Source organism: Pundamilia nyererei, unplaced genomic scaffold (assembly GCF_000239375.1).
Source record: "Pundamilia nyererei isolate P.nyererei 1_Seehausen unplaced genomic scaffold, PunNye1.0 scaffold00116, whole genome shotgun sequence".
NCBI lineage: Eukaryota > Metazoa > Chordata > Actinopteri > Cichliformes > Cichlidae > Pundamilia > Pundamilia nyererei.
The window spans coordinates 202,730-226,883 of NW_005187517.1; the positions used below are offsets into that span (position 1 = coordinate 202,730).

A 24,154-nucleotide genomic window follows, 5' to 3' on the forward strand; every position below is an offset into this window, starting at 1 on the left:
AGAACATGGTTGTTGTTCAATAATAAAATTATTCCTCAAAAATACAACTTGCCTAATAATTCTGCACTCCCTGTATAATGGGTGCGGAATATGTTCAGCAGCAACTCTCAAAAGCCTCGTTCGGACAAGATCGCTTCCTACAAGAATGCGAGCTAATCAGGGAGTGATGGTACGTTTGTCCGAGCCTACAGCTGGATGTAGTGCTACATGGGATTTGATGAGGAGGTGAAGCTGTGAATGTACAGAGGTGTTTAGAAGTCAGTAATATTTCATCTGAGTTGGTCTTTTTGTGGCATTTGATTTGGACGAGCCTCAAACAACCTGTCAAGCATGAAGAAATAATGACGTTCACATAAAAAAGTGGGGTAGTGGCATGAGTCTTAATTAGTTTTTCCCACACAACTACTCTGTATTTGAAGATGGAAGAGCAAACAAAAATAATTCCATATATAGACCTAATTTGTGACTAAATCTGATGGAGGGATAATCGCCCGGCCTCTCCAGTAACTTCCTCATTCCATGAGCAGACTTCAACTCCACCATATTGGAGTTGGATTTGGTTGCATCAGTTGTCCCTTTTCTGCTCTGTAGCCTGTCTTTGTGAGCTCACTCTACTGGCAGCAGGCACTCTACCTGCTGCAGGTTGTAGCTGGAGTGCCTTTACAGCTCTCAGTGAATAACCAAGCAGAAGAGGGACAAACATCGCCAGCTGCTCTTTAAGATGGAGGGATTGGGGTCTGTCAGATTGTAGATCGAGGAACTCCTATAGGGAAACACTTGACGGTAAGGACTGGATGTAGCGAGCTTTCAAAATAAGAGGGAGGATATTGCCCAGCGGTAACTCATTTGTGTTGCTGTGTCAGACAGTTGAAAAAATACAACAAAATACGCTTGGAAGACTGTCAACATACCTGGGCAGCCTGTCCAAGTATAGTCTATGTGTGAAAAACACGGTTATTGTGACTACTCGCTGATGCAGCTACAGTTTGAGGAATATTTTCAGACAGCCACTTTTTCCTGGCAATTTATGGCATTGATTTTGCCAGATGATTTGAAGTGTTAAGTTGTATTTGTATCCTAAACGGTTCCAAAAACAGTGTACGGTAACATCATTTTTATCACAAGTCACGAAGAAAGAAAAGAATAAATAAAGACTGAAAAAGAGTGTTTGAGTGTTTATTACGCAGCCAACAAAACCAATTTAGCAGCTGGAGGAGAACATAAGGTAAACAGACATAGTCATCGAGAGGGATCCTGGCAGCTCCCCCTTGGCTTTGCTGTGAGGAAATGACAGGAATGACAGCAGAAATGCTGAGTCAGCGAGTGCAATGACACTCCCCGAATCATCACACACATGGCTGTTTGTGCACGCTCAGACACACACATCTCATTTTGTTGAGTGCTCGGTCAAACACAAACCTGAATGCGTGAGGGAGGGGTGGCTGTAATGTCGTGTGAGTGTGTGTGTGATGAGAAACAGGATCAGAGAACCATTTGCAATGCGCGCCGTCATCTGTCTCTCATCTTGAGAAAAGTGTAACTTCCAGGTTCAGCATTTTTCCTCAAGGCCATCCCAGCAAACGTCCTTGTTTCTTTTATGTATCATCTATAGGCTCATATATATCTTGTTGTTTGACTGCTTTTGAATTTGAAATGTTTAATTGACTCTGAGCCCAAGTGGTGCAATGAAATTCAATTGATCTCAGGTTTACTACTGGGCCCGTCAACTCGAGTGGGCATTTATCTGGGCTGAACTCAGAGAGGAAGGAGAAGTACATTAAACACGCCAAAATGTAACCACCTTGGCTTTTGTTGTGATAGATTAACTTCTTCCTTGGTTTGAGAAGTGAACTTTCCCCTCTCGGTTTAAGCCTCTTTGGGTTCTGCCAATCCAGCTCGGCTTTCTTTCTTCCATTTGCCTTAAAAGCAATCCTGGCAGCTAGAAATCACCCGGAATTCTGTCACAAAGACGGATATGGTTTATAAGACACAGAAACAGTGCAGTATTGATAGTAAATGCCTCCTCTCAACCACAAACAAAAAAATAGGAGGTGATACTGCGTGGGTCAAAAAACATCTTGAAATCCATTTAAGGCACCTTGAATTTTCCTGTTTGAAACTGGCGTCTCCGCGGCCATTGAGCATGCTGCTTTTATAGGGTGGTGATGCATGGGAAACCATTTTAAGGTGGTGCAGACGGGCAATTTAGCTTTTAACAGATGCAGGGGGGTGCAAATGGACGGAAATTGGAGAGAAAGTGTTGAGTTCGGTGGAAGCAGCAGTGACACAACCACAGGAGAAGCTTTTGTCTAGCGAGATGAATTTACTCAATAACCTCTGCCTAATGGGGTTGTCTGTTATTTTCTGTTTTTGTGCCTATCTCTATTCCTCTCTCCTTTCTCCACAGCTGAAGTATTGTACGCTCTTATTTCGTGTGTTATTCTCACCCCCTCTGTCTCTTTATCCTCTGTCTGCGTGGCGCTGTCTTTCTTTTCATTCAGGAGGCTCACATTGCCTTCTAAAAGCCCCGAGAATTCTTAAGTATTAGCTATTATTTCAAGCCTTTTCATGTTTCTCATCACACAGCCGCAGGTGCTTTTGTCCACTTTTCCGTTTATGCAGATCAGAGTTGCTCTTACCGCCAGCTACAATCTAATTTTACTGTGTGAAGGTATATTGGTATCAAAAAGCCCAAACTCATTGTTCATCACATCAGAGAGCCAAGTGTTTTGAAATCAAGACGCTATATTGTGTTATAGGCTCATTTTGGGGTTGCTGGTAGATAGAAATCTAAAGTCACATCAGACTCGTACACGTCTTGTTTGGATTTCACTTTTAAAACTTTTTTTTTTGCAAATCCTACAGCCTTGTCTCTACATGCTTGTCAAACTTTCTGAGACTTGCTTTCATGTAGTCTTGGCCTTTGGTCTTGTGTGAGTAGCCTTGACTTTTGTAGCCACACCAGCATCACAGCTCTGGAGATGGTTATGTCAGCCTGCCTGTCTATTACTTATCCACACTGGGCAAAAAAACAGAAATGAATGGACCAAATGGCATTCATTCTTGCTGCATAAATTTTCATAAAAACTTGAGTGATCTCTAAGTTTTCCTCTAGCAACACTGTGAGGTTGTCACTTGCGGTTTTGCTATAAAATTTGGAGCAGACATTCAGATTCCCCTTAAAGATGACTAGTTGGTCCAAAACTGATTACATACAAGCGTCTGACACTCTAAAGCAGTTGACATTGATTTGATGCCTTCTAAACATTAACATGTATGCAGTCTCGCTATTCTTTAAGTTCTCGAGTAACATCTGCACTGTTCTGCAGAAAAAGCGCTATACAAATACAGGCCATTTACCATTTACCATTTGCAGAACAGTGCAGATGTTCTGCAATTAAGACATACTAACAAATCACAACAATAGTTGCCTTGAGGCACTTTATATTGTGAGGTAAAGACTCTACAATAATACTGAGATGACACTCTATGGGCAAGCAATTGGCAACAGTGGGGAGGAAAAACTCCCTTTTAATAGGAAGAAACCTCCAGCAGAGTCAGGCTCAGGGAAGGACAGCCATTGGCTGCGAATAGTTGATTAATGATTAAATGCCGAGTGGTGTTAAACACATAGAGAGTGAAAAGACTTCTGCAGTGTTATGTACAAGTGCAGGTAATGTCTCATTTTTTCATTGTACTTTTTTATTGTTTCACAAGAAAGCGTCCTCGTTTTAGGCAGTTGGATTCATGTGCAAACACATGGCAAGATTTCATACCTCTGGTTATTTATGCAATGTTGAGTGAGTTCTGACTCATGGCTTCGTGACTTGGTGTATCGCCCATTTGGACTTTGGACACCCAGTCTATTTTCTGACAAAATCTCTTGATGATCTTTGTGCCCTAATCCTATAGGATGTGTAGCATAAAACATGGATCTCAAAAATCCTAAATCTTAACAAATAAACAGTTTTAATAGACCTCTAAATGTCTTTTTCACTTCCATATAACTAAAAGCAGTGGACAGTGATATGTTGTTATCAGCTGTTCCACCAAATTTAATGGTTGGATTGCTTAAAAGGTAAAACAAAAGGTACAGAAATTGGCAAATGAACCCATCCTGATCTTGGTTGCTGTTGCTCAAAAAGCATAAAAGACATCATGTAGCTAACTTTAATGCAGCATTGTTCACTTAAATATATCACACATCCTACTGGCAAATCTGGGATGTGCTGTTCAGCCTGTTTTGTTCTGGGATTCTTGGGGTCTCACTGCTCTTCTTTCTGCCTCAAACTTTCCATTTATGCTCATAATACTGCAAGAAGGTGTCCTCATCTTCCTGACTTATGCTTCCCACATATGCATACGGAGAGGCAGGTAGGTCCCCAAAGAGAGCCATTCTGCCAAATATATATTACTGCTAATGGAAATAGCAGTCTTTTTTTTAATATAGTGGTCTTGAATTAAATACTGCCAGCATAAGTCATCTCAGGGCACTTCATATGGTACGGCTGAGACCACAGAGTGTTATAGAGAGAGAAACCCACCAGTTTCCTTTGAGCAAGCACTTGGGGTGGGGTTTAGTGATTTGTAATCTTAACCTCCTTTTTTGTTCTTTGCTTTGGCCGCCCATTACATTCCAGATGAACTGTCACACTTTTTAAATTGAATTCGTTAAATTTGAGATACCCCGAAGACACTGCTCAAAGCGTGTTTGTGCCACCCTTCTTATGACGGCAGTTCTTCTTCCCTTCAGCCTCCTCATCTGTTTTTTTAATATAGATGCCGTGTAAGATGTTTTATTCCTCCCTCCTCTCTCTGACTAGTACTGTTGGTTTTAGAGATCTCAGCAGACTGAATAGAGGAGGCTTTGCTGCAGGCGGCTCCTTCTCCCTAATGAGAGAAATGGAGCCGTTCGCTGCAAACGTGCACATCTGTGTTCGGCGCGCACGTGTGTGTTCGTACCAGCGCCTGCCTGTGTGTAGGCAGTCGGAGCAGCTGAGTGTTTATGTATGTGGTTTTGTGAAATTGCTCGTGTGAAATATTATGTGTGTGTTTGAGTCAGCGTGTTTCTGTGTGTAGCTGTGGGGTTTGTTTTTGAGTGTTTTGTGTGCACGTGTGCGTGTGTGTTTCATGCCTCACGTCTCCACACACTGTTTCAAATTCTTTCCTCTTGTGAAACTGAGGAAACTGAACAGTTTATGTGGCTGTTGAACACAACATTTCATTTTCCCACTGTGTGCTGATGTAGTTGACTGGCTTCCCTGTGTGCTCCTGGAGGAATTCAGCTCCATGTTTCTTCCTCTCACTTTGTGTATAACGGCAACTGTGTGTGTCTTGTGTGTACAGTTTATGATTAGCAGAGTTCTTGGATTTCTGTCTTTTTCTTTTAAACCAATCATAAATATTTAGGTAATGAGCCTCAAAATGTCATTCAGTGATTATTGTAATTAACTCAAGAATCATTTATACTAATTGTTAAAAACTATGAAAAATGCCCTTTACTGCCTTAGGTGAGTCTTTGCTTTTTGATTCACTGATGCCAAGTAGTCTGTTTTTATCTAATGCATTCCCATAAAAGAAAGTCCTTCAAATTTACCTTCACATTATGTTATTGGAGATAGCTACCAAGCTAACAATGAGAAGGCAAATCAAGGAAAACGCTGAATCCTCAACTGCTACAATGAGACTCCCAAAAGGTTGATTCTGTTCATCTGGACGTAGCGTTTTGTGGGAGAAACGTTTCGTCACTCATCCAAGTGACTTCTTCAGTCTCAGCTGACTGCAGGTTTCCCCAACCTTATAAACAGTACATTTGCACTGTGACTGAAACCAGCCCACTGAATAAACAATCGACTGTGAGGTCATTTCCTTGATCATTAACATACAAATCGATTGAGCATGCATCAAGACTGCTATAATGAGACGATCCGGTCATTGTCCTCTAGAGGGGAATTCTGCTGGAGTGGTCCACTTGTATTGGTATTTACCAAGTTGATTTCTGTGATCACCTTTATCCTATGATAAAATATTTCTGTCATGATGGGAGCGGTGCCTTGGGTTTGAGGAATGGTGTTCCGTTAATCCAGTAGAGCTCCAGCGTCTTGGAAAATCAATTCCACTGAACACTGGAGCTGTTCTGGTGGGACATCATACTGACTCCTCACCTTATTAAGACACTTAAGGGCTCGTTACATCTGCATTTGTTGCCTTTGAGAACAGTAGCACACTCCAAAATTGTCGTTGTGGCTGGGCTGAAGATACAACTGTTTTTTTCTACCATTCGATCCTTTCGTCTTCAACCCCCCCGAATCCCAGCTGGTCACGACAAATGGCTGCCCCTCCCTGAGCCTGTTTCTGCCAGAGGTTTCTTTGTCCTGTTTAAATGGTTTTTCCTTCCTACAGTCGCCAATTGCATGCTGCTGAGAAAATATTTGTTTTTGATTGAAATTCCGGACTTTTACAATCTCCTACAACAGTGCAAACACTTAGCTGCCCCTGACTGGAAGAATGCCCTCTTGTTGCCGGTCTGCTCTGGGATGTTAAAGTGAAACCAGCATATTTGCAGCTTGTCTGAAGACTTTCAAAACGTATTTCTGAAAACATTTGAAGTGAGAAATAAGTCAAGAAGCTTTAAATTGGTTTTTATTTTGGATCAGTGTTCTTATAATTTTTTTTAGAAGTTTCCAGTTGCCTCATGTCAAGGCTGATGCCCCTGATTCACATAGGGAAAGCCTAGACTTAAACTGTATGCAAATAAGAAGGAGGCAACACGATGCTTGGGCTCTTGAAACCCAACACACCGAAGAGAAAACAAAGGTGAACTGCAATTTGAGGCTTAAGTAAATGTGATGGAAATACTAATTACAATGAAACAGAAGCACATAAGAACTAAACTGGTTAAAAAATAATTTTAAGTCACTGCAGTTTTTTGTTGAACAGCTTTAAACGTAGAACCAAAAGTATCTGGAAAACCTAAAAAGAAAAGAAGCTTTTATGTGAGGTATAGCTGAAATCAATCACACCTGTTCACGTCACTGCATGTCAGCACCCAGTGCTGTATGACTGCAGTATATCACCATGCTCTTCATGTCACTGTCACTGTGTGTGATGAGTGTGTTCCACACGTGCCTCATGTTTTGCCACAGCAGTTGAGAGGATTACTCTTGAGGCTACACAGAGAGAAAATACAACACAAAAAAAAGCATGAAAGAGTGTGAATTGACCATAAAGTGCTGCCGCTCTGAAGGGATTAGAAGGGGTTAAACTGCAGGGTGTGATAAAGACTAGCAGACAAACTGCTGCTGTGCACACGTGTGCGTGTGTTTGTGAGAGAGATGTACAAATACCATGACCTACTGGAACCACATTGTCATTCTTGAAGAAGTGGATTTTTGTGCGTTTATGCTACTGGATATGTGTGTGTTTTTCAAGGAGTGTGTGTATGTAAGCGTGACACCCCAGAGACACCCCAATTACCACACCGAAAAAATATATAGAGAAGAAGCAAGATGTGTTTGTGTTCATGAGGGAGCGCTCGCGAGACAGGGAGAGTGAGGAATTGTTGCAAGTGTGCCGTTTAAGAGTGACTTAGTGGCTGTTAGGAGTGTAGCATGCAGCAGGAAGACTGTGCAAAGCCTCAGTTCATCATGACAAACGCAAACACTAGCACCGTGGCAGTCAAGTTTTGTTTGTTACCTTGGAAAGCTGAAAAAATAAAACACCCTCTTATCGTAAATTACAGGCTTGGATTCGTACATGTCCTATTGATGGATTTTTTTTATCAGCTTAAAATAGGTTGCCTTTTTAAACATCATTATACCACTGGCAAATTAGCTGTGGTGGCTTATTACGTTGTTCCTAAAAACAACAGAAACAGATGGTTTCCTCAGTCTCATGCTGTTGACGCGTTCCTTAATTAAAACCACGTTCCCCACACATCTTGTTGTTTTGTTGTATGGAAAAGGGTATATTTTTCCTTTGAGGGCATTCCTCAGTGCTCATTAACAACCACCAGAGCCCTCTGAATAATGCTTTCTTTATATTACAGGTTCACGCTAAGTCCAACAAATTTGATTATTTTAACTCTGAGAAGTAATGCCCCCTGACCTCTCTCGCTCTTGCTATGTTGGCACAGATGCTACTAAATACTACAATACCCATGAGCCTCACTATTTATCACTTTTAAGAAGTCAGTCGAAAAGGATTTGGGGTGATCATTATGAATTCTGCAGCATGGTTCCAGAATTCATCTAAAATTATTGATGACTTTAGTACGGTGGCCCTGAGAGGTCAAACGCACTGCAACACTGCAATCTGCAGGTGGGCCACCGTACTTTAGGCTAATATTAGCCTTCACGCATGAGTCGACTTGCCTCCTTGCTATGGCGTTAGCTTGGGCCATTCTCTCTGATTGACCCCAGTGTGTGACTCAGGTTGTCTTGTGTTGGAGTGTCTGTTTCCTTGTGCGTTTTCGGGTTTCCCTTGAAGTGTTTCATGTCAGTTGATTTCCTGTTGTAGAGTTTTGTGTCTTGGATTTCTGCATCAGCCTGATTAAAGGTTTGTTTTCTGTTAGCTCAGTCTGCCTTTGGAGTTTGGGTCATCTGAAATTCATGATGCTGCTTGTGTTTCAACCTGTGCATGCCCCTGGAATGAGCAAAGTCTTTCACTCAAATTAACTTTGGACACAAGCAACAGACCTAAATATACAATTATAAGCTACTGTGTAAGTTGTTTAAATACAGAAAAATCCTTCAAATCCTCCAAACGCTAAATTGCACTGCTTATGTGCAACTTTCTTCTGTCTGTGTATTGGACTCCACATTATGTAGCAAATAAAACCCTGCTCGATTTGCACGTAAAATGCTCAACCTTTGTAACAAAGATCCCAATGCAGTGGTCTTAGGAATAAAAGGAGTACACAATATAGAGTATTACATGGTCCCCCCCCCCCCCCCCCCCACCCCATATTGCCGACACGCTCCTGCAGACATGACATATTCAAGCTGGCTTAAGATCAGACGAGCTCCGCAGTTATTACAAATTCCTAACAGTCCCCAGGCAATACTAGTCCTGTGTGGCTACAGGGTTCTGGGAGGTCTCCGACCATTTGCACCACTAAATACAATTTGTGTAATTTTGCACCTCTACACAAACTTTCAGCTTTAATTAAGTTGGTTTACAAAAACTGTTTACATTAATATCATTAGTGATTACTATTCCATTAAGCGCGTAGGAATTGAAGTCTTTTTTTCTATCCTTTTTTATACACTTCCTTTATTTTCACAGGCTCAAAATTAATTGGAAAATTGACCATTTTGGAGTTGTATGGGTTGTTCTGTCACTATTGCAAGACATTGAGCATTATTCTCTGTATATTGTTCACATATTTTTGGTGCTTGATTCGAGGGGGATTTCACCACTAACAGCTTGCACAACTGTGCGGCAATCATACTTTCAAACATCTCATTCTTGCTTTCTTTTCGCTCTGCTTTCCCATCTTGCCCGTGTTTGGCGGCCCCTGTTTGGCTTCTGGAAATGATTATGTACCAGACAGACCAATCAGATAAGGCCCCTACAGTGACTGCATAAGGTCATGGTTTAGGGTGAGATGTCACATTCCTCCCCTCTCTGATTAGATCCACTCTTCACACTGTTACACTGTAAACTGTCACAGCTGCGGGACTGCATTTGCACCGAAATCAAGCCCTTGCCTTACTACATCGTAATTGTTTCAAGAGGATACTTGGGTGATGTCATACTTGCAGACAACTCACTTCACAGGCAACTTTTGCATGATGTGCATTGTCACTGTTGCACACAGGGAGACATTAATACACAGAACAACGAGAGACTGTGAATTGGAATTTGTTTTATGTGCAGCTGTTGTACTGAAATCCATTTTCCATTGCCAAAGTCAACCAAACCAAGTTGTGCCAGGCTAAGCTTGAACATGGCTAATGGAGCCATGGATTTTTATGTGTTTGTCCTGGTTCAGTGTTTCTGGCACTACATGCTTGGAGTCTCTGCACATTTTTTCCACATTTTGTAGGCTGGAAAAAGAGGCTACAGGGCCAGAGCAAGGGCTTTATACTACTGCACACACACATTTCTGTTCAAGCCCTGTGACCTGGGTTGACCTCTTCTCGCTGACACTTGCCCATGTGCACATGTGCCAGCTTCAGTCAGTTTTCAATACACAGTTTCAGTTACATCTCATTCAAAAATCAGCACAAAATCATTGGAGCAGCCTGATTGTTGACATTTGTGTGTTGATTAGGGCTTTACATTTATTGTTGCTGATGTTTTGTTTGTGCGAAATGTGTGCCTGCTGGCGAAAGACGATGTCAGCTACAATGATACGGTGAAGGGGGATTACTACTCAAATGCAGCGAGTATATCAACTCAAACATCTGGTTCCCTCTGAGTGTGAGTGAGCTGTAGACCTGAGTGTTACCCCACTCCAGAGGTCCTTCAGGGAAATGAATGGGGCTAATGCACAGAGAGGGGCTGACACAGCCAGATTAACAGATTTTTATCACCGCAAATGGAACTTGTTTCGCTATCTGTAGAGCCTTCCTTTTTCACATAGTCACACAGGCATAATTAGTATGCTTCACATGAACGGCCCTTGTTTCCCCCCCTCTTTTCACAGTCTCTTGCTGTGTAAGGAGAGAGCTTTTTGGGCAGATGCTTCTGGTTTTAGTGTAGTGCATCTTTTTCAGCAAAACAAAAGTCACGGATACCTGGCTAAATTAACCAATGAAACACAACCAGGAGACTCATTATGTAAAAAAAGTTTGTTAACTTTTCTGAAAATGTTTTAGTCATTCTTTAAAATGAGATTCCTATCCAAACATTTCATAATACTGATTATTCCAGAAATCTCTGTATGTCCATCCATCTGTTCTTTGCCTATCTTGAGAACTGTTCAAACTTGGTGGGCTTATTTTGGGGGACATGAGTAAGTGGATACAATGCCCAGTTTGATGCAGTTTGGAAAAGCAGCTCACATATTATTCAATTACATTTTATTTGTGTAGCCCCAAATTGCTTTATATTGTAAGGTAAAGACCCTGATACAGGGGTGTCCAACTCCAGGCCTCAAGGGCCGGTGTCCTGCAGGTTTTAGACGTGTCCTTGATCCAGCACAGCTGATTTAAATGGCTGAATGACCTCCTCAACATGACTTGAAGTTCTCCAGAGGCCTGGTAATGAACTAATCATTTGATTCAGGTGTGTTGACCGAGGGCAATATCTAAAACCTACAGGACACCGGCCCTTGAGGCCTGGAGTTGGACACCCCTGCCCTAATATAATGGAGAAAAAAGGAGAAAACCCCAATAATCACATGACATGAGCAAGCATTTGGCGGCAGTGGGAAGGAAAAACTCCTTTAACAGGAAGAAACCTTCAGCAGAACCAAGCTCAGGGAGGGGCGGGGCCATCTGCTGTGACCAGTTGGAGGTGAGGCGAGGGAGACAGGACAAAAGACACACTGAGAGCCAGAGATTAATAGTAACTGTAACTAAATGCAGAGTGGTGTATAAGCACACAGTGAGTGAAAAGAGGTGAGTTTACTTTACTAAGGGAGGGGTGGTCACCTGATCCAGTCCTAATTATATACTTTATCGAAAAGGAAAGGTTTAAGCCTGATTGTAAAAGTAGAGAGAGTGTCTGTCTCTGGGAGCTGGTTCTGCAGTAGCGATGCCTGAAAGCCAAACACCGCAAGTAATCCAGCAGTCTGAGAGCAAAGTGCTCTGTTGGGATGATATGGCATTATGAGGTCTTTGGGATAAGATGGGTGCTAATTATTCAAGACCTTTTATCTGAAAAGAAGGATTTCAAATGTCAATTTTTTTGTCCATTACTGATGTGTTTCCCTGTAGATTGACTGCTGCCTGCTCCACTCTGTGTGTAGTGCAGGGGCATGCATATACACACAAAGGTATGCTTGTTTGGCTGTCTCTGCAACCACATTGATTGACATCAGTGTGTCTCTTAAACCCTCAGTGCAACGTGCACATTTGCTCTAAAATGCTTGCAAAGATTGTCGGATAAGTGTACAGAATCGTTTTTATGATTTTATCTCATTTAATTTACCTTTTTGTCTTCGCTTTCCCATTAAAAATGTTTGCATGAGCAGTTCTTCAGAAAGCAGTAAGCCACAATCTGGCCCCTCAGCATGCCATGTTTTGGACTGTCTATACAAACTAATAGTAATTTTAATAATAATCAGGATTGCAATTTTTAATGAATGAGTTCTGAACTAATGCTGCACAATGTTTTACTTATTTATGTGCTCACATTTTGCATAGGCATATTTCTGCTTCCTGTTACATCTACATTTCCTTCTCTTCTTTCTTTTATTTTCATGCATTTTTATGACAGGACTGTTTTTGGGTTGAAGCTGAGCCATTCATCTAGCATTAAAAAAATGTGCAAGTGAATGTGTTAAAAACGTCTTACTGCTTTGTGATGGAAATGTTCAAAAAAGCGTATGGGGCCAGGCAAAAACAAATAAACAAATTGAGCCTGTGAGACGATAGCTGGTCATTGCCAAGTTACAGCAACTGAAAAAAAAAATGTTTCATGAATTGACTGAAAATGTTCCAAAGCCCTTGAAATTTGGGATGTGAGGCTTTTTGACGGAAGTTATCACTTCTCTAACACTGGCACCGGTAACGGATATATGTTCTCAAAACTGGAATATGGCCTCTCACTCTGTGCCAAGAAATCCTGGCAAATAAAACCAATGCTTGTTTCCAGATTGGTGGTTTCAGTAGCACAAACATATGGCAAAGGCAAAGTTGTCCTAAAGAAGAAACGGTCCAACTGAATCATTCAGCTGACTGTAAGTTATACCTAATTTGGAAGCTAAAGTGTTACAGGCAGACATCTAGTTTAAAAATGTTATTATAGTCAAAGTATCTTTGGCCAAAATGTGGAACCCTGAGTTGCACCTGATGTGAGCAACTCTGTGGAGTTATGGCTGTAATTTGAACTTGGAAGGTCTACAGTAACTGCTCCTTGTACTTTTTAAAGTTGGCCTACCTCAGTTTTAGCTCGTCTTTAGTGTGAATGGCTGTATGTGCTAAAATAAGCTTGACCCTGAGTGGTGGAAGACTCAGGTCGGGATGTTGTCTGTGTTGTCGTTTTTCAACACCTGCGAGACTCACCTGAAGATACCAAATGTACCAAATGACCAAATATCACCAAATGCCATCCCCGCTTTTTCACCACATGGTGACATGCAGACAACATTGGTTGATAAACCAAGAAAACTTCAGGTAGCGCAGATCCCAAAAACGTCCCTTAACTACAGGTTTTGCATATTCATAAGAAGATACCTAATTCTCTATAATTAGATATCTCTTTAAGAGTTCCAAGAACAACTTGTTTTAGTGGACTCTAACCTCATGAACTCCTCTGTTAAAACCGTCTCTCAGTGCCTCAGGGAGTCGTCCTTTCCAGGTTAAGAGTAGGTGGCATGTTTACAGTATTGGATTGCTCCCTTGGAGGAGGTCCACCGAGACACAATCCCTTCAGTCTCTGTCCCCCACCCTCCTCCTTCCCTGTCTCTCTCCCATCAAGGCCTTTTTCATGATCTCACGCCCTCTCTGACCCTAAGGCCCAGGGGAGTCCTCTCCGCATGCCTGAAGGAAAAACAGTTTAACAGCAGTATTGCGAGGACGCTAGCTGTAACATAGCCTGACTGAATATTTATACAGCAGCAGCAGGTCGCTTTCTGTGGATGGATGATAAGAGCAACCCTGTCATTTTGCTGCTGAACACTATTTTCATTTTCCCAATGTGCTCCTGGCAGGAGCCGTACCAACTGGTCAACATTAACAGTGCCTAGGGTGTGTGTGTTTTTTCCACACTGACCCTCTTTATCAGTACTTTCAAAAAGCTAGAATTACTTTGGAAAAAGCCTTTTAGAAAGTTTGCCTTGACTCTCCTTTCTGCTTTCTGTCTTTATTATGTTGTCTCATGTGCACTTATCACTGTGTTAACTGCTTAAAGAAGAAAGCTTGTTATTATTATAATTGCTTAAAGAAGGGCAAGCAACAGTGACAACAGTCTGTACCTTACAATTTGACTGAAAGTGTTTTTTGGGGGGGAGTTACGCGTGCTAGAATGATGTTTTCCGCACTTAAAGAAAAAGCAAATCGAAGGTGAGTTCCAGTACATCGCTGCTTTCAACGAGGACAGCTAACATATGTGGTTGATTATTTATGAACCCCTATGGGCTTGTGTCTGCCAGAATCTACGCCGCACTGCTGCACCAATCTAAAATATGGCTTAAAGGTTAACAGGAGCAAGTCATGAATATCTATAGCTGAGTTACAGAAGTGCAACAAGCTGCTGGACGGCCTCCAGGTCCTCTAGATAAACATGCAGTCAGAGCATGGCGCGGAGGCTTTGGGTTAAGACAACAACAACTTCAGATTGTGGTGAGAAATCTAATTTGTGGCAGGGGAGCTTGAACTACATTTGTGAGACTGTGTAAAGGCCATGTGCTGCTACGATTAGGATGAGGATTTCTTTATAGTCATAGTGTTATCTGCAGTCTGGACAGTTTTTTAATGCCCAGTTATTTGATTATTTGCTTGAAATTCTAATCTACGTTCTAAATTCAGTGATTCGCACAGATTTAGATTCTATTCGTGGTGGGCGAGAGGCACGTGCTCACTTGCAGTTGTGTCCATTTGCATATGTATTTCCCTTTAGATGCCGTAAAGAAAGAGGGTTTCAACCACTGCAAACATGCTTCCTTGCAGTACTCTGAAATCCTGTGTAGGTCATGCTGTACATCAGTTGAATATTGATTGGTTGACAAGTGGGCCAGAACAGGAAAGCGAGGGGTAGCGGTGTTCACCAGGAATGGAAGAAGCAAGAAAAAAAGTATGCTATGACTGCCGTTCTTGGCAGTGGGCAAAAGCAGTAAAAGTATCCCACACACCAGTTGTACCACATACTTTGTCCACTGCCTCCTTCAACAACAGATTCTCTCTGCAGGTAGATGGGCTGTCCACACAGTCACAGCAGACTGCCAGCATGCTGCCACTGTGGAACCATAATTGTTGAATAATATGGAAAATTAATTAATTAATTATTAACAAATGAATAGCTGGAAAAAAATCATCTACTTCTCTGTGTCTAATACTGCCAAGAAACATGCAACAGTTGTACTTGTTCTGCTTTGCAAATTGTGGAGGCTTGGACTAGCAGCAGGTAAACCAGTTCCTCACATGCCTGCAGGTTTATGTTACAGTAGAGTGGATCTCCTGAGCAGTAGGACTTTGCCAGGTGGAGTCCAAGATGGTTTATGTTCACATCTCAGACTCTACAGAAAACGTGAGACGAGGTTGCAACCACTGAACTCACAAAATTGTTGCATGTCAGATAATAAATGGTAATTTAACAAATGACTTCTGACGTCTAACTGAGCAGCAATTAATATACCTAATTTCACAAGCCTGTGTGTAGACATGCTGTCTCTCACCCCAAACCAATTGCCCCTCCTCTCTCTGGTTCTGCTGGAGGTTTCTTCCTGTTAAAAGGGAGTTTTTCCTTGCCACTGTCACCAAGTGCTTGCTGCTAGGGGGTCGTCTGATTGTTGGGATTTTTCTTATTATTTTTACTTTAATATTTATAATATTAAGAGCCTTGAGACGAGCCGTGAGATGAGTTGTGATTTGGTGTTATATAAAGAAAAATTAAATTAAATTGAGGTGACGTTAATTAAATTAAATTAATTTAAACATGCTATTGAGCATTTTATAGAATATGATTAGTGTCTTACAAAAATGACAAACGAACTTTAAAAAGAAAGACCCAAAGGGAAAGTACTGCTGGACTGCTATGTATGATCGGGCTGCCAAAGTTCAAATGTGTTGCAAGAGTAACAAATTCCAAGAGTCATTTTTAAATTCTTCATTTACCTTTTTGTTTCTTTTTTGCTTTTAGCCCTTTTTGTTTGTCTGTATACTTTAATGAGGCAAATGGATACACATCATCTACAGTTGTAAGTGTAAAAACCTCCAGCTATAAATCTTGGACTGCTCATGACCTAGGTTTGAATATCTTCTCTGTCATTTGTTTCACTGTCCCAGTCATCAGACAGCAGTAATATCCACAATGATACTTTATTTACTCTTTATAGGAAAATGATTCTTCTACTTAACCGCAGAAAGGTCAGAGGTGAAGTTCAGCTACAGAACAGCAGCTGTGGAGGGATTTCACCAGTGGGTTCTTAATGATTTAGTCTTCAACTGGAGATCGTCATGCTGGACTGTCATTCACACCAATATCAGTTCCTCTTTCGTTCTTTCCAATTAAATGAGAATGAAAAGAACGTTCACACAATGGTTTAATCTGTTTCCCTGCTAAGCTGTGGCCCTAGCAGCAGCGCTGGAATGTTGTCAGGTCTTAGACGTTATAATCAGAACCAGATTCGGCAAGCCAGGATCCCGTCCAATCGCAATCAAGTTAAAGCAACGCCTCAAGAATTCGCCCCTCTTCCTCTGTGACTGTAACCTCACGTCAAGAAATGTAGCTCCAGATTTGATTAGCAGTGGAATTGTAGCAGACGCTTTCAGTGTTTCTTTGTAAGAGTCCTCCAAGTCAAAGCAAATTAGGCCCCAGCCCTCTGTTTGATGAGATTATTTCCCAGGGATCTCTCAAGGAAAAGAGGTCTGTTGTGGATTTAGTGTCAAATGTGAATGAAGTGTATTGTCTGCTTGTCCAAAATGTAAATGAGAAGATGGGTGGTGTGGAAATTTTCACATGAAGAGAATCAATTTTCCAATTGGAATTCACTTATAGCACGGCTGAGTTTTTCACCGTTCTGACACAGAGCTCTTGGCTCTCGCTCGTCAGGGCATCACTGGAACCACTTTGGCAGCCACCACATCACAATTTATTACGACGGGAAGTGAGGGCGGGTTAGAAATATTCTTTGTGGACACTAATCATAGAAAAACATTCACTGAATGATTTTTTTTTTTGTTGTTGTTGTCTGGAGCCACTTGAATTTTTTCTTTTTTTGTGACTTGGACAGAAAGTTGGAAGACATAATATTCGCCTCAGTTTACAGCTTGGACATCACTTTCTACATTGGTCTGTCTGTTTAATATTTGTATTAAAGTAGCATCGATGGTAGTGATTGATTTGTGTTTGAGATTTAAGAAATGCCTTTGGATTTAAAGATTTTTTTATTTAGAGATCGACTTTGTCTCTCTTGAATGCCTCTGCTTGCAAAAAGGAAAGAAAAAAAAAAACAGGAAAACTTCCAAACCAGCCTAAAGAGTCCTCTTTTTGTATTACTGTGAAAAAGACCTTTGAGTTCCTCCTTTAAATATGAGTGCTAGTACTAATGAAACAAATGTATTCACACTGGTGTGATATCTAATCAAAATGTCACACGGGGATCATCTTAGGTTAAGTGCTTCTCAGTCTCCTTGAGACCGCCAGTTGGTACACTGCAGCATCTCAAACTAGCTCTACTAAATGTGGAAATACTGTAGGATTAATAGTTTGGGTGATGACCGATAATAGCTTTTAGTACTTTTATATCCTCCATAGAATATACTCCAGACGTCAACGTAACGTCATTCAAAAATTAACCTGAGAAGCTAAATGATAATCCACGCTTTTAGAACAGCGATGTAGTTGTGCATAATAAAGCCGTGTTGGTGTTGTTCCTATAACTTTATGATAAATCTCCCCATCACGGCCTGACCAGTCATGTTTTTGTGATGTCATAGCAATTTAAGGGAATAAACCACTTATGGGACCAATTTGCCTTTGGGGTTTTCAGCAAGAAAGCCAGGCTAGAAAGGCTTTTTAGTACATGATTATGTTGTTAAAGAGTCTATTTTACTGGGTAATGTTTTCTGGGTGTCGTGGTGGTTTGCACCACTGCCTCACAGCAAGAAGATCCTGGGTTTAAATCCACCATCTGCCCTGGGTAACAAAAAAAAGGGTTTCAGCAGATTTTTGGACTAAACCAAAGTAAAGTGTAACTCAAACAATAATTTCATATTTATTTTTGGTCTCATGTGGAATAAAAGTGTTGGTGTCTTTCGCAGCAGTGCTGTGACAACCCTGAAATGTGATTGGTCAGTTGCAGTGTTGGTCGTGAAGCAGTATTACTGTAATGTTTTTAAAATGAATACAGTGAGGTCAGAACCAGTAAGACTGTATATTCAGACTGTTTTTTTGTAAGACACAGCAACTAATTTAAATCTGCCACCTTGGGTTCAGTTACAATTAAAGTGCCATATGCTGATGTGTGTGTTTGTGTGTGTGTGTTTGTGTGTGTGCAGATGGAAGAAGATGAAAGTTTGGATTTACTAACACGAAGGAGGCGCGCGAGGGGTTAAACGGTCTAGATTTAGATGAGCTCTTCCTCCATCTGATCTGAACTGCTGTGTGCACTTTAATAAGCACTTTCATTTATATTAAAGATGCAAATGTAGCCTTTACAGGGAGATTGATATGCATGGAGGAAGTGTGCGAGCGTATGTGTGTGCACCGCTTTATCAAGGTCCTCTGTTCATTAGCCTAGTGTAATTGTGTTAGCTGTGTTGCTGGCAGGGCGGGAAGAAAATATCTGTGTGTAAAGGTCACATCAGAGGAGAGATGACATACGGATAGATGACACACTCATGCACACATGACGTTCACGCACATACTGCCGTCCGCATCCGCCAAACATCTACAGCGAGACGCACACAGCCACATTCTCAGATGGAGACAGCTTTGGCTGTGGCTGCTAGTGTGTTTTGCCCTAAGGTATGCATATGTCTTTGAGTGTGTGTGTGTGTGTGGTGTGTGTGTAGGTGTAGGTATGTGTAGGTGTGTGAGTGGCTGCTCCAAGTGGCAGTGTTTAATCAAGTGTGATATTCCTCCTCTCTAAGCTTGGCATCTGCAGTGTAGGCAGCAGAAAGAGCAGATAAATTATCTCCTGTGGTGTGTGTGGTGCTCATAGGATTTCTTTTTTTTTTTTCATGAGTCTATGACTGTCATTCCGCTGGTTTTTGTAGACCTATGCAGCATTCGATCATATTACGAGATGAAAAACCAGAATGCAGTCAAAGAAATCTCGCTGTCTACACATACAGGCTTTGAAGACAGGATTAGAATCATAAATAGCAACAGAAATGACAGTGAGAGCGCACATATACATAAACCTATCCCCAAATAACTTCCTTCCAGTTAGTGGGTGTGAGAGCCCTGTTACGTGATGAAGTGCGCGGCTTGTTTGTGCCGTGTAAAATGAAATAAAATAACTTTTCCGTTTGGGCGAGTAGTTGACACGTTATACCGGTTAGGATCACACTATTTCCTGCCTGTGCGTGGGTATATAATTGTGGCTCTTCAGAATGGATATGTGCAATATTAACTATCCTTATGATAGAAGTTCTTAATCATTTATTAAAAAGGTGCAATCAGAAATTTTCGTGACTTCTCTAATAAAAGGGAAAATGTAATTTAAATTCGGCCTTGTGTCCCATTGCTTCGATCACCACCAGGAACTTCCTTTCTTACCCTTTGCATCAGTCCATATTTATTTGCCATGGTGGGGGTGGAGAGACGTCGCTGTTACGGCCTCTGGCCTCGGAGGAAGTCAGCCGGCCTTCCTTTAAGGAAATCCAAGCGTGCCAGGACCCACAGACGATTGGCTGGCTGGGGACCCGGGGGGTTGCACCTCCGGGGAAAAGGACCAATCAGCGACTGATTGTACTCACATGCTTCTGTCTGTGAGCCTTGCTTGTGAAACTGTTTAAGGTGTGGAATTTTTTTTAATAGTGTTTGGTTGTGTTACTGCCCGTGAGGCTAGCTTTATTTTCTACTCGTACGTGAACCTGTTATTTTCTTTCTTCATCTGTAGATAAAACTGTGCCCTGACTGATCTCCCTCATGTGGGTCATTTATGTTACCTCCCATGTCCCCTAGCAGAGCCTGGTCGTAACAGTCGCTGACTGATCTTTAGGCCTGTGTGAGTGAAGACTAAGAAGGAACTTATAGATGGAGACTTATACAATATCAGTAAGCCAAGCAGTGTAATCATGGCAGGACTGTAATCATTTGTTGGCCTTATTTTTGCTCTTAAGTCGTAGTTAGCTGCAGAACAGAAGGGAATTTAGTACCTAACTTAAAGAGACTTGCTTAAAAAAAGGTATAAGCCAGAGGTGCAGTATTGCATGAGGTGAATAAGACAGGTGTTTTGTCTTGGCCTAAACATAAAGAAATACTGTAGTTTGGGTTCCAGATCTGATTATTTGTAAAACCATAAAGCAGAGAGAAAGCCACAATAAAGCGGTGAAATGAAAACTTTCTCTTTAGTCTGCAGGACAGCAGCTGCTGCTGCAGGACATCTCCAAAATCTATCTGCTATTTTTCACAGTTTTATTCATCAGCTTGATTTTCTTTTTAGGAGCATAAAGGACATTCAAAGGGTGGTTAGTGACCTGCCAGAGTGGCTGATGGAGTAGGTAATTATCAAAATTTACCAGTATTTGGCTCATTGCTGCTGTTAATTTTTCAAGTAACTATTCTTCGCAGCCAAAAGGCTTTTATCATGATTATCAGCAGCAGCAGTTATTTTAACCTCTTAGCACCTCTTTAAATGATTGAAACATTCTGACTGTGTTCAGAGCAGCTCCGAAAGCAAAGTGGACGTGCTACTTCAATTGGCCATTACGTTATGATTGAACCCATAGATAGGTTCACTGTCAAGTCACAGCACTCGTTTTCTGTTATTTCCATGAAAATGAGGCTGTTATCGCCTGCATTTGAAGCCTCACGTATAAAATCTTCGCATTGATGATCAACTTATAGATACTGATGTTTGTAAGAGTTTTTAGTGCAGAGCAGTGCGCTCAGACTGCTGTGCCACAATAATGCAGAGCTGACAGATTGGATGGTTGGTGTCCTGGGGTTTTACATATTAAAATATTATTTTTCCAAAACACTTAAGACGTCACTGGAAATTTGGAAAGATTGACCATGTGCTGATACAATAAAGCTGACAAGGTAGAGCTGGAGAAACCACCTCCATCATCTGCAGGGGTATACCAGGGGAACTGTCAGAGAGATGGAATTTAGGCTTACAATAAAAACAGAAGCACCGGCGTGCAAGTTTGACTTCTCTGTAAATTAGCTCGTACACAACGGACAGCTTAATGCATCTCTATGGTCACAGTGAGCGTGCAGCTAAGGTCACAGAGCCTATAAATGATAAAACTGCAGCAGCTTAAAAGAAACAGTGTGCACACTTGGGCAAACAGTATTATATCAGTCACAGAGTTTGGTTTTAGTTCTTCAGCTGCTGGTAATATTGTAGGATTGGTGATGATGCATATTTATCAGACATGTCTCAACAACTTCTGGTTAGATTCTCATTAAGCTTCAGGTGGACATTTGTGGTTGCCAACAATGACATTTCTGGTCTCAACAAGTGCACTGCATGGACAAAGGTTCTGAGCCACTTCTCTGTATGTTTTCAGCCTTTTCAGTCCCATTGTCACAGGTAAATAAAGTCAGGCACCTAGTATTTTAGCTTTCTGACTATAGCATTTATTTCAAAGAACCACTGTGGTTAAGTGTGCAGAGCCTTTAGCATGGTTGTATACTCGCCGTTATGGTTTAAAGAGAGTCTAAAATGCCGATTTTTATGGCAGTGAATCAACTGAAGATATTCAAACAACAGGACAAAGTGACACTTGCTCATGAACCTATCTGCCATCTAACACTGCAGCTCCTCTTAGCTTTGCAGAAGTGAGGGGATGCTTTCAGCACTCTAACATATTACTGGAAACCGAAAACAGAGCTCAGAGGACAGCTAATATGGGATTATTGGATCGGAAACAAAAACAACATTATGTTTAACCCTGTCTGTCACAATAATTCCAGTATTATAAATATATAGTAAGCATGCACTGGTTGAGCAAAATAGGCTAGAAAGACCGCATCTATAATATAACTGTGGTAATAATTGCACCTGTGCTTTGGTGCATTATGTAATTATAGTTAATGGTATCGGAGTATTTACTTTCAAAGTCCTTAAAATGAAAATATACCTTGATAATGATTATTATCATTATTATTAATATTATTCTCAGACTCATACAGAACAGGTGTTGCCACATCAGTGTGTTTAAATTTCTGCCCTACTAATGACAACTGAACATTTGTACTAACAACCCCAGTTTATTGCAGGTGTTACGGCACTGCCGCAACAATAAAACAGGTTTCTATTGCAGTTTGGATATAAAGTCTCTCAACCAGGATGGATGGTGATATCCATCTTGCCTCTAGATATAAAACTACAGTACGCACATACTTGCCCATCTGCCTCCCTATACATAGACCCATTAGCAACTTTGTATAACGTTTTCTTCCTTCTTCGATTTTCTTTATGCCGTTGTTTCTGTAGTCTGTCCTTTATTTCTACATGCATGTACATACACATACACACACTCAAGTGCACTGATTTTCAGAGTTCAAATGAATGGCCCGTGCAGTTTCTTTCTTTTGTTTTCTCTTTCCCCCCCATCTCCATCCTTCATCGCTCTCTCCCGCTCATTTTCTTAAACTGCAAAATTGCTGTTCTGCGGTTGGGAGCCAGCTTCGATTATCTGCGGCAAATTCTCTGATAAAGAACAGTGTTTCTGGGCCTATTCAAGCCCTTAAAGCCCCTCTAAATGGCTTTAGCTGCAGGGTCCCCTCTTTGGAGACTATAAACATACACATACGCACACTCCATGCAGTGATTTCAACACCCATCGTGGGAATAATCCAACTGCAGAGTCATTTATTTTCTTTTTTTTTTTCTTTTTTTATTATTAAAGGCTTGTCAGCACATAAAAATACCTGTATCTTGCTCTCTCTGACATTTCTATCCACTCAAGCATCTGTTAATACCCTGCTGCTGGACAGTAGTCTGTGTGCCTGCCGCATGTAGGATGCCAGGTCATGCTAGAATTATTTTCTGTTCACAAGAGAGGAAATGTTGGTGTTTTGTATTAAAGGAGACAGTAATCTTAACACAAAGGACAGGATGTGTCATTTCCTCACAGAAGCCCAGGTTGCTTTAATAGTAGCCTTTAGCTGGATAATCAAGCACAGTAATAACATGGTCACCAAAACCATTTGTTAGTAGTTTTGGCACTGGTGCAAAGTCCTGCTGGAAAAGGAAATCGCCTCTTCCAAAAAGGTTGTCCATAGATGGAAGCATGAAGTGACCTAAAATCTCCTGGTAGACGACTGCGTTGACTTTGCACCACCACCAATGCCAGCACATGACAGAGCATCACAGAGTCCAGTTACTTCATATGGACTTCAAACACCTTGGATTCTTGGACCCTGAATCTAAAGCCTTGATTTCCAAATGAAGTGCCAGATTTACTTTCATTTAAAAAGAGAATTTTAAACCACTGAGAAACAACCCAGTTCTATTTCTTCTTATCCCAGGTACAGCTCTTCTGACTTAAATTTTGATATTAGGAATCTGACCATTTTAGTCCCTTTCCTGAATGCAATTCAATTCAGTTCAATTCAATTTTATTTATATAGCACCAAATCACAACAAAAGTCGCCTCAAGGTGCTTCATAGATACAGAGAAAAACCCAACAATCATATGACCCCCTATGAGCAAGCACTTTGGCGACAGTGGGAAGGGAAAACTCCCTTTTAACAGGAAGAAACCTCCGGCAGAACCAGGCTCAGGGAGGGGCGGGGCCATCTGCTGCGACTGTTTAGGGCGAGAGAAGGAAGACAGGATAAAGACATGCTGTGGAAGAGAGACAGAGATTAATAACAGATATGAGTCAATGCAGAGAGGTCTATTATAACATAGTGAGTGAGAAAGGTCACTGGAAAGGAAAAACTCGATGCATCATGGGAATCCCCTGGCAGCCTACGTCTATTGCAGCATAACTAAGGGTGGATTCAGGGTCACCTGGTCCAGCCCTAACTATATGCTTTAGCAAAATGGAAAGTCTTAAGACCAATCTTGAAAGTAGAGATAGTGTCTGTCTCCCGAATCCAAACTGGAAGCTGGAAGCTAATTATTTAAGACCTTGTATGGTCAGGAGCAGGATTTTGAATTCAATTCTGGATTTAACAGGAAGCCAATGAAGGGAA

The 24,154-nt window shown here is 41.3% G+C and overlaps 1 protein-coding gene across 1 annotated transcript in view; it reads left to right on the forward strand.

Annotated features, from left to right (window-relative positions):
- The window catches only part of LOC102194352 (plexin-A1-like), a 47,449-nt gene that overhangs the window by 8,922 nt on the left and 14,373 nt on the right, over positions 1-24,154 (forward strand). The gene's annotated exons all lie outside the window — the stretch shown is intronic.